General features: G+C 49.3%; 1 protein-coding gene across 1 annotated transcript in view; it reads left to right on the top strand.

Moving 5' to 3' along the window:
• Positions 1 to 6791: 6791 nt before the first annotated feature.
• PTK2B (protein tyrosine kinase 2 beta) overlaps positions 6792 to 18114 on the top strand; it is a 110751-nt gene continuing 99428 nt past the window's right edge. Inside the window, exon 1 of the mRNA XM_003793945.3 lies at positions 6792 to 6906. The gene's annotated coding sequence lies outside the window, so the exon portion shown is untranslated. The remainder of the gene's footprint in view (positions 6907 to 18114) is intronic.

Here is an 18114-nt window from a genome sequence, read left to right as displayed (position 1 = left end):
TTCCCAGTTGCTCTGTGATTCTGTCTATATTCCTTTCTGCATGTTTTATCCTATTCGTACCAGATTTTCCTTATTTGTTTTGTGGATTGTGTTTTTCTCATACTCCAAATGAGGCCACAAATCAAAATAAGAACAAAGAGTAGAAATTCAGATCAAAAACTGTTGATGGGACAAGGAGAAAGGATGCTCAACAGGTCAGCTGCAGGGCTGGCAGTATACTTGTGACAAAGGGAACCAGAAATGCAGACCTAATAGATCTTGTTCATCAGAGGATTTTCACCAAGGAAATCTTTGAGGAAATCATTGTAGTCTGACATTTGGTGTGGAACACAATGATGGTTTGGACCCTCTCAGAGGCCTAAAGCCCGGGAGAATGAGTGGCTCTTAGTTGGCCCAAATAATGCTGGAAAACTTCCTTAAGAAATGCTACTTAGGCAGCACCCGTAGCTCTGTGGGTAGGATGCTGGCCACATACACCGGGACTGGTGGGTTCGAACCCAGTCTGGCCCAGCTAAAATAACAATGACAACTGCAACAACAACAAAAAATATAGCTGGGCATTGTGGCAGGCACCTGTAGTCCCAGCTACTTGGGAGGCTGAGGCAAGAGAGTCGCTTAAGCCCAAGAGTTTGAAGTTGCTGTGAGCTGTGATGCCACAGCACTCTACCTAGGACAACATAGTGAGACTCTGTCTCAAAAAAAAAAAAAAAGTTCTACTTAATGCAAGTGAATAGGGAAATGCTGAGAGTAGTAAACTGCCTGCCTCTGAGTCAGATTTGTCTGTGGACATCTTTTTTCTATGATCCATAAAATAAAATCCACATTTGTTTCTCTGTATCATTTAAGCCATAAATACAAAATGCATTAAGCAAGACAGGGGTTGATTATCTCACATAATAGAAACTTTGGAGGCAAAAAGGCTCCAAGGTTATGTCAGCAGGCTTCAGCTTTTTTCCAGCTCTGTGCCTATGGCTTTCTTTTGGTTGGAAAAGCGTCTTATCCTGATATGAACCTATTTTCCAGAGCCATTTCTCCCCTGTATGTCTCATTTTGAAAGCTGAGAAACCTTTCCAAAGACCTTCTGGAAGACTTCCCCTCACACTTCATTGGCCAGAACTGGGTCACATGCTCTAAGTTCATCAGTGGTGAGGGAAATGAAAGACAACCCTAATTGACTTGAACCAGTCAGGACTTACCTGAGTCACATGATGGAAAGATGGTTACTGACATGAATTTGGGGCTTTGCTATTTATGATGAAAGAGGGGGAAATTGCCATTAGGAAGGCAACTGTTTGGACAACACGTGTATTAATTCTTCAAATCCATGAACATGGGACATCTTTGCATCTACTTCTGTCTTATGTGATTTTTTTTTTCAGCAGTGTTTTAGAGTATTCAGTGTCCACGTCTTTCACTTCCTTTGGTGTTTATTCCTTAAGTATTTTGTTCTTTTGGATGCTGTTGTAAGTGGAGTTGTTTTCCTTTGCACATAATTCACTGTCTGCTTTTTTAAAAAGGAAGTTCTGGCTACACTAAGCTTACTTTCCTGCACGGCAATAGACTTCTGAGCTGAATAGCAGCTGCTCGCTGTAGGAGGGACATTTGTTCTCTAGTTTGCCAGCAGTTTCTAGCCAAGCTTCCCTCACATTTCCTGCTTGGCCCCCATAGGCATTTGGGCTTTAACCCCTTGTTTAGATCGACCACAGTGGAAGTTCCATGGGGCTGCTATTCACTACAGAGGCAAAGGTGCTACAGTGGTACAGACAGGCAGCTTAGCAACTGAGCACAACATAGTCAGCGCTGCTCTTCCAAGTTCCTGGAATGTATTTTTAAGTACCCAATTACGTTACTGCAAACGTTTTGTAGAGGGATATTTCTGAAATACAGCGTGTGCTTTTTTCCTCTCTAAAATAAAGGAATTCTTCGTGATTTACCAAAATTGACAATATCGACTGTGTCCTGGGACGGGTGATAAAGTGAGACCCTCAGGAGTGAATGAAGGAGGCAGGGTTGGTTGTCTCCATCCCATTAATGGCCGCGGGTTTGTGTGTTGGGAGGGCTCTTGGACTTCCTAGGCATTTTTTTGTTTGTTTTTCTTTCCTTTCTAAAAGTTCTTCTTTCTACTAACAGTGCATCTCCCTGAAACAGCCTAGCTTCCACTTTCTAGTCAGTGCTTCCAGGACTGGAAGCAGATAGCCACATTTGTTAGGATTGTCAAAGACAATACTGGCAAGGTGACGTTTGTGCAGTCACTCCGTTGCTTCAGAGCTTTCCCTTGGGATGTAGGGGACCAGACGAGCTCCTTCACAGGTGGAGGTGAGGGATTCAGAACCAGGAAGTTATGATGCTAACTTGGAGTGGGCAGGGCAAAAGGGCAGGCCCCTAAAGGACATCCTGCAGCCACTGTGGGAGGTACGGAAGCCCCGAGGTACCCAAAAGCTGTGGGAATGACATGGTTTCTGGGGCACGGAGGCTCTCTCTCTGCTTGTTGCTTTTTAATAGAAAAATGAAAAACACCCTTATGCCTTTTTTCCATCCCGCATTCTCTCAGAGACCCAGATCAGTTTCTCAAAGGCTTAATTATGCCTTTATTTTTCCTATTCACATTAGATTATTCGCAGAAGTCTCTCCTTCTCTTCTCTTTTCTCTCCTCTCCTCTCCTCCCCTCCCCTCCCCTCCCTTCTCTCCCTGCCCCTCCTCTCTCCCTCTCTCTCTCTCATTTTGTTCATTTATTTTAACTTTTTCATTATGAACATTTCCCAATATACTCTGTATTTTAGAAAGAACAGTCTAATTAACCACCATGGACCCATCACTCAGCTTACATTATTATCAGCTTTGCTATTTTTGTTTCTTCTCCTCCTCACATTTTTTGTGGATGAGAGAGGTGGAATATTTTAAAGCAACCATTATTTTTTTTTCCAGGAACCCGTTTTTTAAATTTATAACAGGCCATGATACCTGTTAATAGTCAGCCATGAGGCATAGCAACTAGCAAGGGAATGTGCATGGATTATTTGCCTCCAGTCCTTCCAACACCTCTGTAAGATAGATTAAGCCCATTATATAGATGAGGAAGTTGAGGGTCTGCCTTAATTAGTACCTAACAAAGGCTAACTGATGGCATACTGGTTAGGATGCTCTGAAGAAAATAAAAGATTTTTTTTTCCTGTCTCACACACCACTCAACAGTCACTTCTGACGCTGGGTGTTCTCCTGTGGACACCCTCTGGGTCCTCAAATTCAGTTCAATTCTGACACTATCAATCTGAAGCTAGCGTCCAATCCCACAGCCTAAGGGGCTCAGTCCCACAAGACTGTTCCCTTCTCCTTCAGATGCACTTCCAACTTCAGGTTGCACTTGAACCTCTGATCAATGAGCTCCTAATGGGGGTCCCCACAGCCCCCTGCTCAGGTTTGATTTATTTGCTAGATGACTACAGAGCTCAGGAAAACAGTTGGCTTCAATTTGCTGGTTTATTATAAAGAATATCACTGAGGCACAGATGAGGAGATGTGGGGTGAGGTAGCATGGAGAGGGAGGAGCTTCCACACATTCTCTGAGTTGTCACCTTCCGGGAACTCCCAGGGGTTAGCTCCTGAACCCTCTCACTTTGGGTTTTTAGGGGGACTTCCTTTCCTAGGCATGACTGATGACACCACTGTGAGCAACTCAGCCTACATTCCTCTTCCCTACCCCAAAGTTGGGGGCACTGAAAGCCCCAACACACTCTTAACACTCCAGGGTTTAGAGAGCCATGTGCTAGGTCAGAGACCCAATGTATATTTCTTATTAGATCCAAGTATCACAAATGCAGTTCAGGCTATGGTAACAGAAAGGCCAAAATATGGTAACCTGAATAACTCAAATTCTCTCACGTAAAAGAAACAGCCTAAATGCCCACCAACCCAGGAATGGATTAACAAGCTGTGGTATATGTACACCATGGAATATTATACAGCCATTAAAAAAGATGGAGACTTTACAGCCTTTGTATTAACCTAGATGAAAGTGGAACACATTATTCTTAGTAAAACATCACAAGTATGGAGAAGCATGAATCCTATGTACTCAATTTTGATATAAGGACATCAATGACCTAGTACACAGTGGGGTTGGGAGAAGGGGAGAGCAGAGAGAGAAGGAAGGAAGGAGGGGGTGAGGGAAGGAAGAGCAGAGACAGGGAAGGAGGGATGGGTGGAAGAAGGGAAGAGCAGAGAGGGGGAAGGTTGGAGAGGGGCAGGGGTCTCAGTGTATGACACACCTTTTGGGGACAAGACACAATTATAAGAGGAACTATACCTAACAAATGCAATCAGCGTAACCTGGTTTCTTGTACTCTCAATGAATCCCCAACAAAAAAAAAAAAAAAAAGTTCAATGAAGCCCAGACATTGTCCGGGGTGACATGGTGACCAAACAGCATCAGGGAGCCCAGGTTTCCTGTCTTGTGTTGCTCGGCTGTTCTCAGCATCATAGACCAAGATATAAGACACAGAGAACCCGAGCCAGGCTCAACAGCACTTGGAAGAAATGATTGACTAGAAAAGACGCTTGGGCGGGTTCCAAGGACTTAGAGGTCACATGGCTTCAGGGCAATGAGGAAGCAGGAGAGTCAAAGCTGTCTCTGCTGCTGTTGACACTCCTGGGGAGGACAGAGACAGGTCGGCTGGGTCTGTATGTTTGTGGACCTGAGTCTGCAGTGAGAGGGCGACATCTAAATGGAAAATCCAGACGCCAGAAAGGCCACTTGCTCAAAGTCTCTTTTCCTTGCAGTTGTCTCCTGCTGATCTGGCACACAACCTGCCCACAACCAGGGCTTCCCACGTGATAGCTGGTCAGTATGAGATACAGACAGAAGCAAGAAGACAGGGAAACACAGGGTGGTCATAAAGTTCGTGTGCGATTTTAAATTGCACACTATTTTAAATTGCACATGAACTTTATGGCCACCCCGTATTTTGCTTCTCCACTAGGGAAGGTCATGGTTGCAACCCACCATTAGACATGGGTAGCATCTTTTAGATATTACTGTAGAATTCAGAGCATTTCTGACAGGTGCTTTAAAAGGCAGGTGATAAGTAGAAATATGTGATCCTCTCACCTTTGTCCCTCATGGGCTATACTGGAAAGAACACAAAGGGACTTGAAAGCGTTGTTGGTCACCTTCTTAAGGTATTTTACATTTACAAACCTACAATTCTGTGATCCTAGAACTAAGTTTTGGAGCTAAAAAAAAACACGCTTAAGAATTCAACAATAGCTGAAAACTGTTTTCTCAGAATCGCTTCTGGCGAGATGCGTGTAATTCGCGGATGTGGCCACATGGGGGCAGCACACACAAACCCACCTTTCCCAGAGTCGGTCTGGCTTGGCTGTGCTCTTCCTGCTTCCAGCCACACCTCAGTGCAGGCCCTCAGCGTCTCAGTCAGGTGTGTGACCTCCACACCACCCCGCCATCATCACCTCATCCTGGAGCCCCCAGAGCCAGATGCAGTTCCTTGCTGCCACGGTCAGTCATCGCCTCGTCATCCCCGGCTCCTTCCTTGCTAACTTCAGTTTACCCCTGTCTGACTTGCCTCAGCCAAGGTCTCCCACCTGGCCACCTTCTGGTCACTGTGAAGCTGCTGGCATTACCTCCAAGACCCCCCGTGAGTGCTGGGAACACGAAAAATTAGAGAATGAGAGGAAGGAGGGTGGCAGAGGGAGGTGGCCAGCAGCTGCGGACATGAGTGCCCAGCAGACGGCCTGTGAATTCCAGTTTGGGGCAGGTGGGCAAGCAGCCTCCAGTGAGACCTTCGGGTAGTCCACCTGTGACACTCAGAGAAACACCGGCTCTCCAGTTTTATTATTTCATCTAAGTCTTCAGAAAATGGGGAGAATTCAACACGATCATGTAAACGGAGTCTTCCTTAGGACAGTAGTACAGTCCTGGCACTTACGATATGCTCTCACCAGATGCGGGCTCACCAAATCCTGCACACACCTCCGGGGGCCACCATTCTCAGAGACCACACTGGGAATAGCATCCTCTAAAACTAGGTGACAGGGCAGCCCTGGGAGGCAGACCCCAACCCCAACAGGATGGAAAATAAACAAGCTTGGGGCTGGAGAGAGCCTGTGGGTTCTGGCCTGATGCCAAGTCCAGGCCACCTCCTGCTACTCAGAGGAAAGTCTAGAATCTTTCTGGTAACAGAGAAGACGTGTAACTGAGAGCCCTTGAGTGCCTGCGGCCTCCTTGTCTGGGCAGCCAGGTGCAGGCAGGGTTCCAGGAAGAGGCTGTCTGGCTTCTCCCACTGTTCCTGCTCACTCCCAGCTCAGGGACCTGGTCCTGGTGTTCAGGGACCTGGAGCAGGGCTGTGAAAACCACGGCGGTATTCACCTGATTCTCCACGCTCTGGAGAATTTTTAGCTGTGGAGTGACAGGCCCACAGGTGCTGTTGCATAGGTAACAGTCTCCAACTCCCGAAAAAAACAACCTGAGGAGTGTTGCTTCCAAAAGGCTGGAGCAGGAGCGGCAGAGAGCTGGTAGGAATTGGGGGGTCCAGCTCACCAGGGGCACATGACATCCCACAATCCCGTCTGGGGGCCCAGAATGGCAGAGATGGGCCCCCTCCCCCAGCCGGGCTTGGCAGCCCGGGGAATTGGTGGCAGCCTCTATTTCAGAGTTTATGGTAGGAGGCTGGAGCAGGCACGGAGACGACACACCCCAGCCTTTAAGGAAGTGGGGAGGCGAGCGCAGGGGTGTGGTTAACGAGGAGGAGGAGGAGGGGGAAACACAAACCTGTCAGCCTCTTACTCTGCCGCAGCCCCGGGAGCCGCTGCGCGCCCTACCTGCCGGCCGCTCACCTGTACTGGACTCACCTGGCTGAACCGAGGAGCAGTCGCCGGGCCGCGCCTCGCTGGGTGAGTCCCCTCCCGGCAGCCGGGGCTGAGCACCGCGCGGGGCAGAAGTTGGAGGCTGGACCGGGTGGCAGAGCCGGGGGGGGCGGGGGGACAGTGCGAAACCCGCCGGATCCGGCCACCTGGACGGTCCTAGGAGCTCCCAGGAGGAGCGACGCACCCAGGAAATCGGAGCCGCCGGCGCTGTGAACGCCCAAGCTGGCTCCCTTCCGCCGGGGAGAGGGGTTCTATTTTGGGAGTAAATGTGACACTATCGGGTGTTTCTCGCTTTTGTCCTCGTATAGGCAGACCCGGGAGGCTGGGGGCGACGGGGCAGGCAGGCTGCCCTCCGGCGGGTCGGGTTAGAGACTGACCTGGAACCCGGGCTCCGACTCCACTTGCCTCCTGTCCTGCTCCCTTCTCCTGCCTTTCAGCCCCAGTCCGGGTCGTCCTACCCGCCACCCTCCCTCCCGCATCCGTTTCTTGTCCCCTGAGAGGGCGCCTTGTGAATCAAGCCCTGCCTTGAATGGAGCCGGGCTCTGCCAGGGAGCACCAGTGTAACTCTGGGGGGTGCGTGCGCACAGGTGGGTGCGTGTGCATGTGCGTGTGCTTGTGTGTTGTGGGGATAAAGTTCCGCCGTCCACCCGGTTCCTCGGAAGCCCCTTCCCAGCGCCGCGCAAGGGTTAAGTTCCCGCTGCCGCCTCCTGCCGTCAGGCTGTGCGTGGGCAAAGCTCCGGGCGCTGCGCGGCGACGGCTGGGGGATGTTTGCCAGCCCACCACCTGCCCCAACCCTGTGCCCTCTGACAGCCGCATGGCATTTCCCCACACCCCAAACTGGAAGTGAAGCCTAAGTCAGCTAATTTAAGGGGCCTGTGGGAGAAGAGCAGAAAGTTCGCCCCAGAGGAGGGATGAGCCAGAAGGGGTTCGGAAGCCAGAGGCGGAAGGGCTCTCAGGGGCTGGAGCTGGGCCCCTGACGCGGCAGTGGCCCGAGGAGGCCCCTCGGTGCTGGCTGTTCTCTGCTCACTTGGGGGCTGTCACTGGCCTGAGCCTCCCACATTTCACAACCATCCTGGGGGGAAGGGAAGGGGGAGGGGTGCAGGGATGGAAAAGTGACTAAAGACAGAGGGCGGAAGGAAGCGGGCACACTGCGGAGACCCAGCTTTGGCGGGACAGCCTGCCCTTCATTCATTCAGTAAGCGCCGGCTTCCTACCTGGGACCAGGCGCAAGTGCTGGGTGTGGAGAGACCAGGTGCATGTGGCGTGGCCTCGGCTCACCAGGGCAGCGCCAGAGTGGAGGAGCATGGGGGTGGGGACTGCCATGGAAAGGTGCAGGGTGCTGACGAAGCCCCTGCTGCAGGGCTGTTAGAGGACCCGTCAGCGCGGTCCAGGAAGGCTTCCTGGCAGCGGTGACTGAGTAGAGAAATGACAGATCCATTAGTCAGGTGAGGCCCAGAGAGTGAGACCAGCACTGGCAGAACCAAGGGGGCTAAAGGCAGCTTGGTGCCTCCAGGAAACTGCAAGTAGCTCTGCTTGTTGGGAGCCTAGAGTGTGCAGGGGTGAGGGGAGGCTGCAGAGGTGGCAGAGACAGCTCCAAAAGGGCCTGCTCAGGCTGCCATGACAACCCCTGTTGGCACAACACTGGAGACCTGGAACCAGGCAAGAGACTTCCCACTGTTGGGATGGGGTTGACACATTTAGCAAATGAAAACACAATGCTCAGCTATGAACTTCATAAGCACTGAATATGTTTTTTCAGTATAAATATAGCCCATGAAATATTTGGGATATACTTATGCCCAGACATGATTCACTGCTTACCTGAAATTCAAACTTAACTGGATGTTCTGTATTTATCTGGCAGGCTGAGGTCAGGGCCATGCTGGGAAGGAAAAGCTGGGAACTGCCCTGTCACCAAGGACATATTTATCTCGTAACCTTTCCTCCTAGATTCCGTTTCTGACCTCATTCACTGACTGATCATGCATATATATAAAAAACATTATATATATAATATGTATATTTTCATTCCTTGACCACTTGATTCATCCACACAGGTGAAAGGGGTTGGTACTTCAGAAAGAAACTGGGCTTTGTAAGCCCAAAAGACTTGGATTCAAATCCATATAAACCTATTATCTTCTCTGAGCCTCAGAGTCCTCAGAGCTCCAGAGGACAAGAGAGCCTGTCTGTCCCGGGCATTGGGAAATCCCCGATGATGTGTGTAAATTGCCTAGTTAACGCTAAAGGAAGAGGGATGCACATTAATTTTTTTCCAGCACCTTCACAGGGGTGAACAAAACAGCACCCACAGAGTACTCAGAGAACATTTACTTCCATTTGTATTTACCAAGCATTCCAGGGTCTCAAGGGAAAAGGGAGGGTGAGATTAGCCCTGGGGCGGTGGGGGAGCCTACCTGAGTTTTTCAGCTTCGACAAGCCTTTCCTTTTGCATTCCACCTGCTTCCAGGGCAGGAGATATCCCACTTTCTCCTAGGAGGACGGTGGGTGCGCACAGAGGGAGTGGCTCAAATTAGAATTAACGGAAGGGAAATGTGAATGAATTAAAGAATCTGCATAAAACACCCAGCAAAGTGCCTGACACAGACAAATGCGCCATGAAATCTGGCTGTCATGATTCCCAGTTTCATAATGGGTTCCTTATTAGAAAACTAGAGCTTGGGAGCCAACGAAGTAAGAGCGCTTTGTGAACGGTATTCTGACACGAGTGGGAACAGTGACAGAAATAAATTAGGGGAAGAGAACTTGGAAGAAGAAAGAGGAAATGGAAAGTGTATTTCCCAACACTGCGAGGTTAAAAATGGTCCCTCTTTCCAGCCGCTAAATCTCCTCATCCCCCTGCCTAGTTGGAAGCTTTTTGTCCCTGAGGGCTTAAGTTAGCCTTTGCCAGATGCCATTTGGGGGGACTCTGCCATAAGATGGTGAGAGGTGTCCCATCAATGAAACGTTCCTGGGAGCCCTTGCTTGGAGATGTCTCTTGCCTATTTTCATGGTCAAGGTTATGATAAGTCCTGCAGAAAAGACCCTGCAGGTTCTCAAGGGAGAACCATGTCTAGTGAACATTCATATGGGTGCAGCTGGGGGACCAAGTGGGTCTTTCCCAAGGCATTGCACCTCCCATATCTCTAGCCAGGGTAGACCTAATTCATCTACTGTCCAACATGAAGAAGATTTTCAGGGAATGAGTTCTTATGTGCAACTTTCCCAGAACTGTGCATTCTTCACCGGAGCTAACTCCTAACTGTGCTGGCCTAATCCTTCCCACAGTAGCGACAGCTGTCCCATTGTGCAGAGGACCCCGGGAAAGGTCTAAGTCCCCTCACAATTAACTCTCTTTGGTGACGAGAGTAACTCCACGTGTCCTGAACACTGCAAGGACAAATAAAGTTGATGGTGGGAACAGGAAAGGCAGGGAGACTTCCTAGGATGGACCCTAGTAGCAGGTCACTCAGTCCTTGGGGTTCCCCTGCCCCGAGGGGAACTTGTGTGTCCCTGGCCTCCCAGGTGGATGACACTCCAAGATGGTTGTGTGGGTGTGTCTGGAGTAGAGATGCACAGCTGTGACATACTGGGTGATGAAGGCGTGGTAATAAGGAGAAGTGTTGCTAGCTTGAGAATCAAGTCACTCGTAGAGTTCAGGTCAATGGCAGAGTGAAGGAGGACAGACAGTGGTGGCCACCTCTGCAACATCAGGATGCTCTGTCTACCAAGCAGTTGGTGGCCAAGAGCCTAGGCTAGGAGTCCATCTGCCTGGGTGCAGCCTTGGTTTGGTAGGTTGCTTAACTCCAATTTCACATCTGTAAGATGGAGATGATAGCACAGCTTTGGGTGAGGATGGGGTGACAGTATACACTGAAGTGATACTCAGAATATGAACAGCCACTAAGGCCTGAGCATGGATCAAGCATCACACAGCACTGACATCAGCCGTCACCCTGAGCAGGACCAGAGAGGCCTCCTGCTATGCTGGGGTCACCCTGTTAGTACAGCTCAGGGAACCCTGAGTAGAGAGGAGGAGGCAGCTCCTTGGGGGGCTGTGGCAAGGGACATTTACCAATGAGTATGGATTATTTCAATATTTTAACATCCCAGCTGGGTTTTTTTTTTCTTTAAAGACAGAGTCTCACTTTGTTGCCCCTGGTAGAGTGCCATGGCATCCCAGCTCATATCAACCGCAAACTCTGTGCACCAGCTTAATAGCCTCAGCTATACATTAAACATTCAGTCCTGGCTTGACACCTGTAGCTCGGTAGTTAGGGCGCTGGCCACACATACCAGGGCTGATGGGTTCGAACCGGTCCAGGCCTGCTAAACAACAATGGCAACAACAATAACAAAATAGCCAGGTATTGTGGCGGGACCTGTAGTCCCAGATACTTGGGAGGCTGAGGCAAGAGAATCACTTAAGCCCAGAAGTTTGAGGTTGCTGTGAGCTGTGATGCCACAGCAGTCTACTGAGAGCGACATAGTGAGACTCTGTCTCAAAAAAAAAAAAAAATTCAGTCCTATAGCAGGCATCTAATAAGTGTTTGCTTTCCTATATTCTCGTACTTATGGCTATATCTGAGCTGATTGAGAAGTGCTTTTTACTTTTTTTGAGAGGACACAGCCCACCTTCTAAGAGGAAGCAGAGATAATAGCTTCTCCCGGGTGCTGCCCCACAGACACGTGTCAGGGATATAGAGTGGCTGCCTTCACCCGCCTACTCCCAATTGCCTGTGTTTTGGAAACAGCCAGGCCTAATGAACTCCTTAGCCAGCAAAGACGCTGCCTGTCAGAGACCATCAGGCACTGGTGGTCACTTAAAGCATGCAGGGAGCTGTCAGGCAGGAGGAAATGGTGGCTCTACTCTCTGGGCCACTTACCACTGTGAGCAGCAAGGAGGGGGTGGCGGGGTGGGGGAGGGGACAGATTATTGAGTCACTCTGCTGTTTCCCAAGTTATAATTATTACTCACGATGACAGTTTGATGAACAGAGCAGACTCGATCGAGGCTGTACTTGTAGCCTGATGCACTGGGCAGTTTGATGTGGGTGAAGATTTTGTTTTCAGGAGACCTTCCAGGTAGGCCATGGATGGGTGGCAGGGTGGACATCACCGTGGTTTGCTGAGTCTTCCCCGGCTCTAACCTCCTCCCAGGGCTAAGAGAGGCAGCCAGCTGAAGTCTTCTAATACCCACGAGAAGGCTCCCCTTCCCCTTTCCTAGCTTGTCTGCAGTGCACTAATATTTTCCCCCTCCCCATCTCTCTCTCTTCCCTTTTTATGTTCGGAATCTGCCCACACAGAATCTGGCAGGATCACTCTATAGACACAGGGGGTGCAATGAACCCACCTCTGCCAGGGTTGGAACTTGGTACTGGGTTTAATTCTGGTCTCATGGACCGGTTTTCCTTTAAATTGTGGCAATTCTCCCAATCATTGTTGGGCAGTCCCCATTTGCAGGCCTCTTCTTTCTCTGAGGGTCTTCTACATGATTCTCCAGGGACCCCACCCCCTCTGCCCCACAAGCCATCACAGTCCCCCAGCACATATGGCGGGAGGAGGCTGTTGGGAATTCTGCCCTGAGCTGGGGTTTTGTTCTTCTGGGTGATTCCTTACCTGGGAGAGAGGGGCCCCTGTGGTGGTCCTGGCCACTTGAGCAGGACGGTTTTCTGGTTTCTAAATTAATGTACTTGTCCCCATGCCCCCTGCCCCAACTTCCTCCAGCACCTGGGTACTTCTCTGTGTCATCCAGGGGCATTTGGTCTCCTAGTGCCTCTCACCTATCTCGGGTTTACCATTTTCCTCACCCCAGCTCCTGTTCCAGACAGGCTACAAAAGATCAGATGCTCCGGGCCCTGCACCGTCGCAGGGGCTCTTAGCAGCATCCAGTTAGGAGCCTTTCTCCAGAGTCACAAATAGTGATGCCAACTGAGGCGGCCGTAAGTGGCTCACCACAAGCTTGAGTGCCCAGCCCTCAGCTCGCTGCAGGCAGCAGCCTCCAGCTCTGGCGGGTTTTCAGCCTGGGTGACAGGAAAGAGAGTCGGGACTCAGGAGGCTGGGGCTCTGGTACCCATCCTCCCATTCCTGAGCTGTGGGTTATGGAGTAAATCTCCTTCCTCTTCCAGGCCTCCCTGTTTTCTCATTTGAAAAGAAGGAATTGGTACAGCCTCCCTGATCAGAGTCATTGAGAGAAATACTTGACAGGGTGAGGATCCCCCATACAACATCATAGCCATCGTCCTGGGAAAGATGAGTTTGGAGTCAGAGATGTGGGCTTGAGTCTCGCCATTCTCTACCTGTCCTGTGTTGCCAAGGGCCGGAACCCACCTGAGCCCCCGCTTGCCCCTTCGCGATCCTTCCCAGACACTTGCTGATTGTTTTTTCCTTTATCCACTCCTCTCACTCTCAGAATATAATCTTTTTGTCCTCAGATTTAAGGGTTTGTATTTTTCCTCAGTTAATTCATGGACTGGCAGGGCAGGTAATACATGGAGATGAGTATAAGGAAAGGTGAATGAAGGCTTCTGGTGCCATAACAAAGGAACAGAGTGTTTGTTATGAGACTGGAGGACGGAGAGATTCTTTCTGGCTGAGGACTCTCGGAGTGCTTCCTGGAGGAGGCGGCATTCTGCAAAGCTCTGAAAAGATAGCAAGGATAGGCCATGGGAACTTGGGCTGGTGGGTGTGGTCGCAGAAGTGTGTAAATAACAGTGGAGACGCAGAGAGGCTGCTTTGAGTGACTCATTGCAGGGAGAGCCAAGGGTAGCAAAAAGCAAAGGGAAGAGCGTGGAAGTAGGATGGGGCTTGGCCAGGAGTCCAAGGCATTTGGATGTTATTCTGAAGGCCCCTGGGGCTTTATTCTGAAGATGGCACGGTGGACAGCTGTTGACAGTGATACCTGCAGGAGGGGCCGTCAGATTCAGGTGTGTCAAGCGGGTGGGCACAGAGAGGTGCAGGGGAGACAGGAGAGCATTGCAATAGTTCAGGGCTAAGGAATCTGAGTAAGTTGTGTAATTCGATGTCTTGGTCGTGGAGAGCGCTTTTACTTTCTCTGAGTCCAATTTGTTCTTGGATGGATCGAAGAGATGTGGCTTAGGGGAGCAATCAGCTGTTTAGGTTACACAAGGACCTTGCCAACATCCTAAATCTCCTTCTGCATCCTTGACTCACACCTGAGCCCCTTCCCCACGGGCTCCCCTGCCTCGTATGTGTTAGAGGCCAACTGTCTGCTGCTCCCCTTTGCAACTTTGTCGGGCAGAATGGATTCAGGAACCTCCTCCATCCCATCCCGAAGGACCTCCTCCATCCAACCCACCTGCTCAGCAGATGACCCCCAGGGCTCTCCCACCCTCCCTTCCAGCCCTCACTTCCCAGAGTCTATAGGACATTCCCATTGGAGGAGCTTGGGAGCTAAAGTCACCCTTTTCTCACACAAAGCTCCGCTCCTCCTGGGCTGTTCCTCTCCTGCACTCTCAGGTTGGAAACCTAGGCGTACGTGGCGTCCCTCGCCCACGCCTCCACTTCCCTGGGTTCCTATTGAGCCCATCACTCAGTGCCACAGACGCTTTCTTTATGTCCCTCATTCCTTGTCGGGAGACCCCTACTGATGCCCAAGCCTTGTTACCCAGGCCTCTACTGATGCCCAAGGCTTGTTACCCTGCGTGACATCAGACCACCCAGCGGCCTCTCCTCTGCCCTCTCTGGTTTCCAGGAAGCTCCCCCTGAGCCTCCAGGCAAGTCCAGAGCCCTTAAATTCACTATTCAGTGTCGGATTTCAATTTCCCCACATTTTCCAAATGAAGCCATTCACCCAGCTGGCCGAGTCTGCTCCCGGGTCCCCATCAGACCTTTGCTCAAGTCCTGCCTGGGTCCCCAGCCCTCACCACCTTCCCCAATGCCACTTGCTCCTTCCTCAGGGCTCAGTTCACTGTAGCCTCTGGGCTTTTCAGCATCCTCTGCTCTCTCAGAATTTGCCAGTTCAGCCTGGTGCCTTATTCCTCCAGGGCAGGGAGGTGCTTTTCATTTTGTTTCCCTTCCTTGTGTTCTCAAGTTCCAAGGGTAGAAAACTCTTTCCCTGGGCTGGCGAGATGTGAGCCCTCCTTCCCTACACACTCATGTCTGGCTCACCTGAGAGAGATGGCTCTTCCTCATTCCCCGAGACGGGAGTCACAGAGGCCAGTTGTAACAGAGAAGGGAACACATCCCTTTTGAATTGTCGCCCCGAGGGTCAGGATGTCCTTCTTGCCTCTTCTGAAGGTGGAGATATTCTAGGGCCCAGAGGAGTCAGCAACTTAGATCAGGAGCTGCATAATCCCTCTCCTAAACCACTCCTGAATCTCTCTAATCCCCGGGCTTCTTGCCTTTCCCTTTTCTGTCTCCTTCCTGCTACTGGGTCCTCTAGGCCAGGCTGAATGACAGGCTGAGAGATAGAGAGTAGGAAAAATATGAGGTGGTCTCAGCAGAGGGTGTGACACTTTGGAAATACAGGAGAGAGATTTACAAGGCAGAGATTGACAGTGCTCAGTAACCTGGACTTCGACCTACTTGTGTGCACAGACACGGGGCCTGCCAGGGCCCTGGACTCTGACTCTCTGGCTTCGGCAGGCCCAAGTTTGTAAACATTCAGTCCACACTGGCTCCTTTATCTGCACAGTCTGTCACCAGTGTGGCTTCTGAGCCCTCCCCCTTCCTCTTTACCTGACTGTCTGTGTACTAAACATCCAGCACCAGGCTGTGTTCACACCCTAGGGACACTGCAGGACCCAAGACACTGGGCACCACCCTGAGCTGGGGAGCCCTGGGCTAGTCGCTGCTTCCTCCCTGTCTCAACACCTGCTCTTGGGTGGGTGGCCTGGGTGAGCCTGTTCCAGCCCCTGGTTTCTCGATTGTATGCACAATAAGGGAGTTGGAGGGCTTTCTAGCCAATAGAAAGTTTTCTTCAAAGTGGAGCACAAGCAAAACCCCCAAATTAGGGGTTTTTTTAGCCAGGGGAAAGTAAACCCCTCGAGGTTGAGATGGGAAAGGGAGGTAGGTACCTGCAAGGCCCTCAGGAACCCTCCATAGTGGGCCCTGGGACCCTGCACGGATCCCTGGGACCCAGACCATCTGGAAAGTTTTCCAGGTATCTGGAGCTTGAGGTATTTATGTGTCATGGGAGCTGGAGAAAGGGCCCAAGTGCTGATGGATTCTGAAAAGAACCAGCTCCAAGGAGGAAATCCAGCCTGGGGCACGGCAGATGCAGGTGTCGTGGGCGGAGAGGTACACATGAACTTGCTGAAGGAAGATGCATAATTTTCACCAGGGAGCAAATACACATATTTATGGGAGGAAAATCTGGAGCTTTCCTTGGACTCTCTGAGGAACCTGCACCTCCAAAAAGGTTAAGAATGTCCCTGAAAAGATCATCAGTTTTATAAACTTTTCATAAAAATGACTGCAAATTCAATCCCCTCTTTGATTCAGACCAACTCGGCCATGCTCCCTGTTGAGGACAGAACCGTGTCTGAAGTGAGCATCACTGTTCTATCCCAAGGACGCAGCCTGGTGCCTAACACACAGCGGGCATTTGATACATACGACATGTGCCCAAACATAAGGTAGCCTCATTCTCCCAATAAGGAGGCTGCCAAAGAGAGGAAAAAGAAAAAGATAATTTGAATATGCAAATTTTAGAACAATATTTAATGTATTACTTTAGTAGCATATTTCAAATCATACACTAATAACATAATACATTAACTTAAAAAATATGGCTTTTCCCAAACTCTCCCAGTTTACAAAACATTCGTACCTTCCCTCCCATCTCTCACATCTGCGTCTCATCACCAGTTTTCATCAACCCCTCATCCTTACTGTCTAAAGAGAGTTGGCTTTTTCATATTAACCCAGATGTTTTTTTGGTTGTTTATTTGTTTGTTTTTGAGATGGAGTCAAAAACAAGCTATCACCCTGGGTAGAGTGTTGTGGGTGGCATCATAGCACACAGCAACCTCCAACTCAGGCTCAAATGATCCTCTTGCCTCAGTTTGTCTATTTTTAGTAGAGATGGGGGTCTCGCTTTTGCTCAGGCTGGTCTCGAACTCCTGAGCTCAAGCAATCCACCTGCCTTGGCCTCCCAGAGTGCTAGGATTATAGGCATGAGCCACCATGCCCAGCTGTTTATTTTTTTACTGACAGCTTTTCTGAGATAGAATTTCCATGCCATAAAAATCAACCTTTTTAAAAAGTATCATGTACTATGTATATTACATGAACATTCACATATTCAAAATACATAACTGTCTATTATATATATATATTTAAACTTAGTTTTTATTAAATCATAACTGTTATGACTTAATAGCATTTGTGGGGTAGAAATTAATCTTTTTAATATGTACAATTTAGTGGTTTCTAACATATTCACCGAGTTGTGCAACCATTGCTCCTATCAAACTGTAGAACATTCTTGTTACTCCTAAAGTAAAAGCTCATACCGTTAGCAGCCACTCCCTGTTCTTCACTCCCATCCCCACCTCTCCCTCCCTCCCATCCCTGGCAACACTAATCTACTTGATATTTTTAAGAATATGCCTTTTCTGGGCATTCCATATAAATAGAATCATACAATCAAGTGGCCTTCCGTGACCAGCTCTTTTCACTTAGCATAAAGTTTTGAAACTTTGTTCATGTTATAGCCTTTATTAGTTCTTTATTTATTTTTTACTGATAAATAATATTTTGTTGTATGGATGTGCCCTATATTGTTTATTCATTCATCATTGGATGAACATTTGGGTTGTTTCCGCTTTTTGACCATTATAAATAATGCCGCTATGAACACTGATGGACACATTTTTGTGTGGGCATATGTTCTTGTTTCTATTAACTGTAGACTTAAGAATGGTGGTGTGATAACTACATGTTTAACATTATGAGTAACTGACAAACTGTTTTTCATGTCTGTTGTATCATTCCACATTCCTACCAGCAGTGCATTGTGGTTCTAGTTTGGCCACATTCTTGTCAACACTTATTATTATCATATTTTGATTTTAGCCATCCTAGTGGGAATGAAGTGGCATTTCAGTTTAGTTTTTGCTTGTATTTCTTTGATAACTAACGATGTTGAGCATCTTTTTGTGCACTTGTTTCCCATTTGCCTAGCTTCTTTGGAAAAATGTCTGTTCAAATCCTTTAGAAGGCATTTATTTCGTGGGTCAACAATATAAGCACCTAATGCATTGCTTTTAA

The sequence above is a fragment of the Otolemur garnettii genome, unplaced genomic scaffold, assembly GCF_000181295.1.
Source record: "Otolemur garnettii isolate 467f Iridium unplaced genomic scaffold, OtoGar3 scaffold00074, whole genome shotgun sequence".
NCBI lineage: Eukaryota > Metazoa > Chordata > Mammalia > Primates > Galagidae > Otolemur > Otolemur garnettii.
The sequence above is the reverse complement of the archived record's forward strand: the minus strand, read 5'-3'. Positions and strand labels throughout refer to the sequence as shown.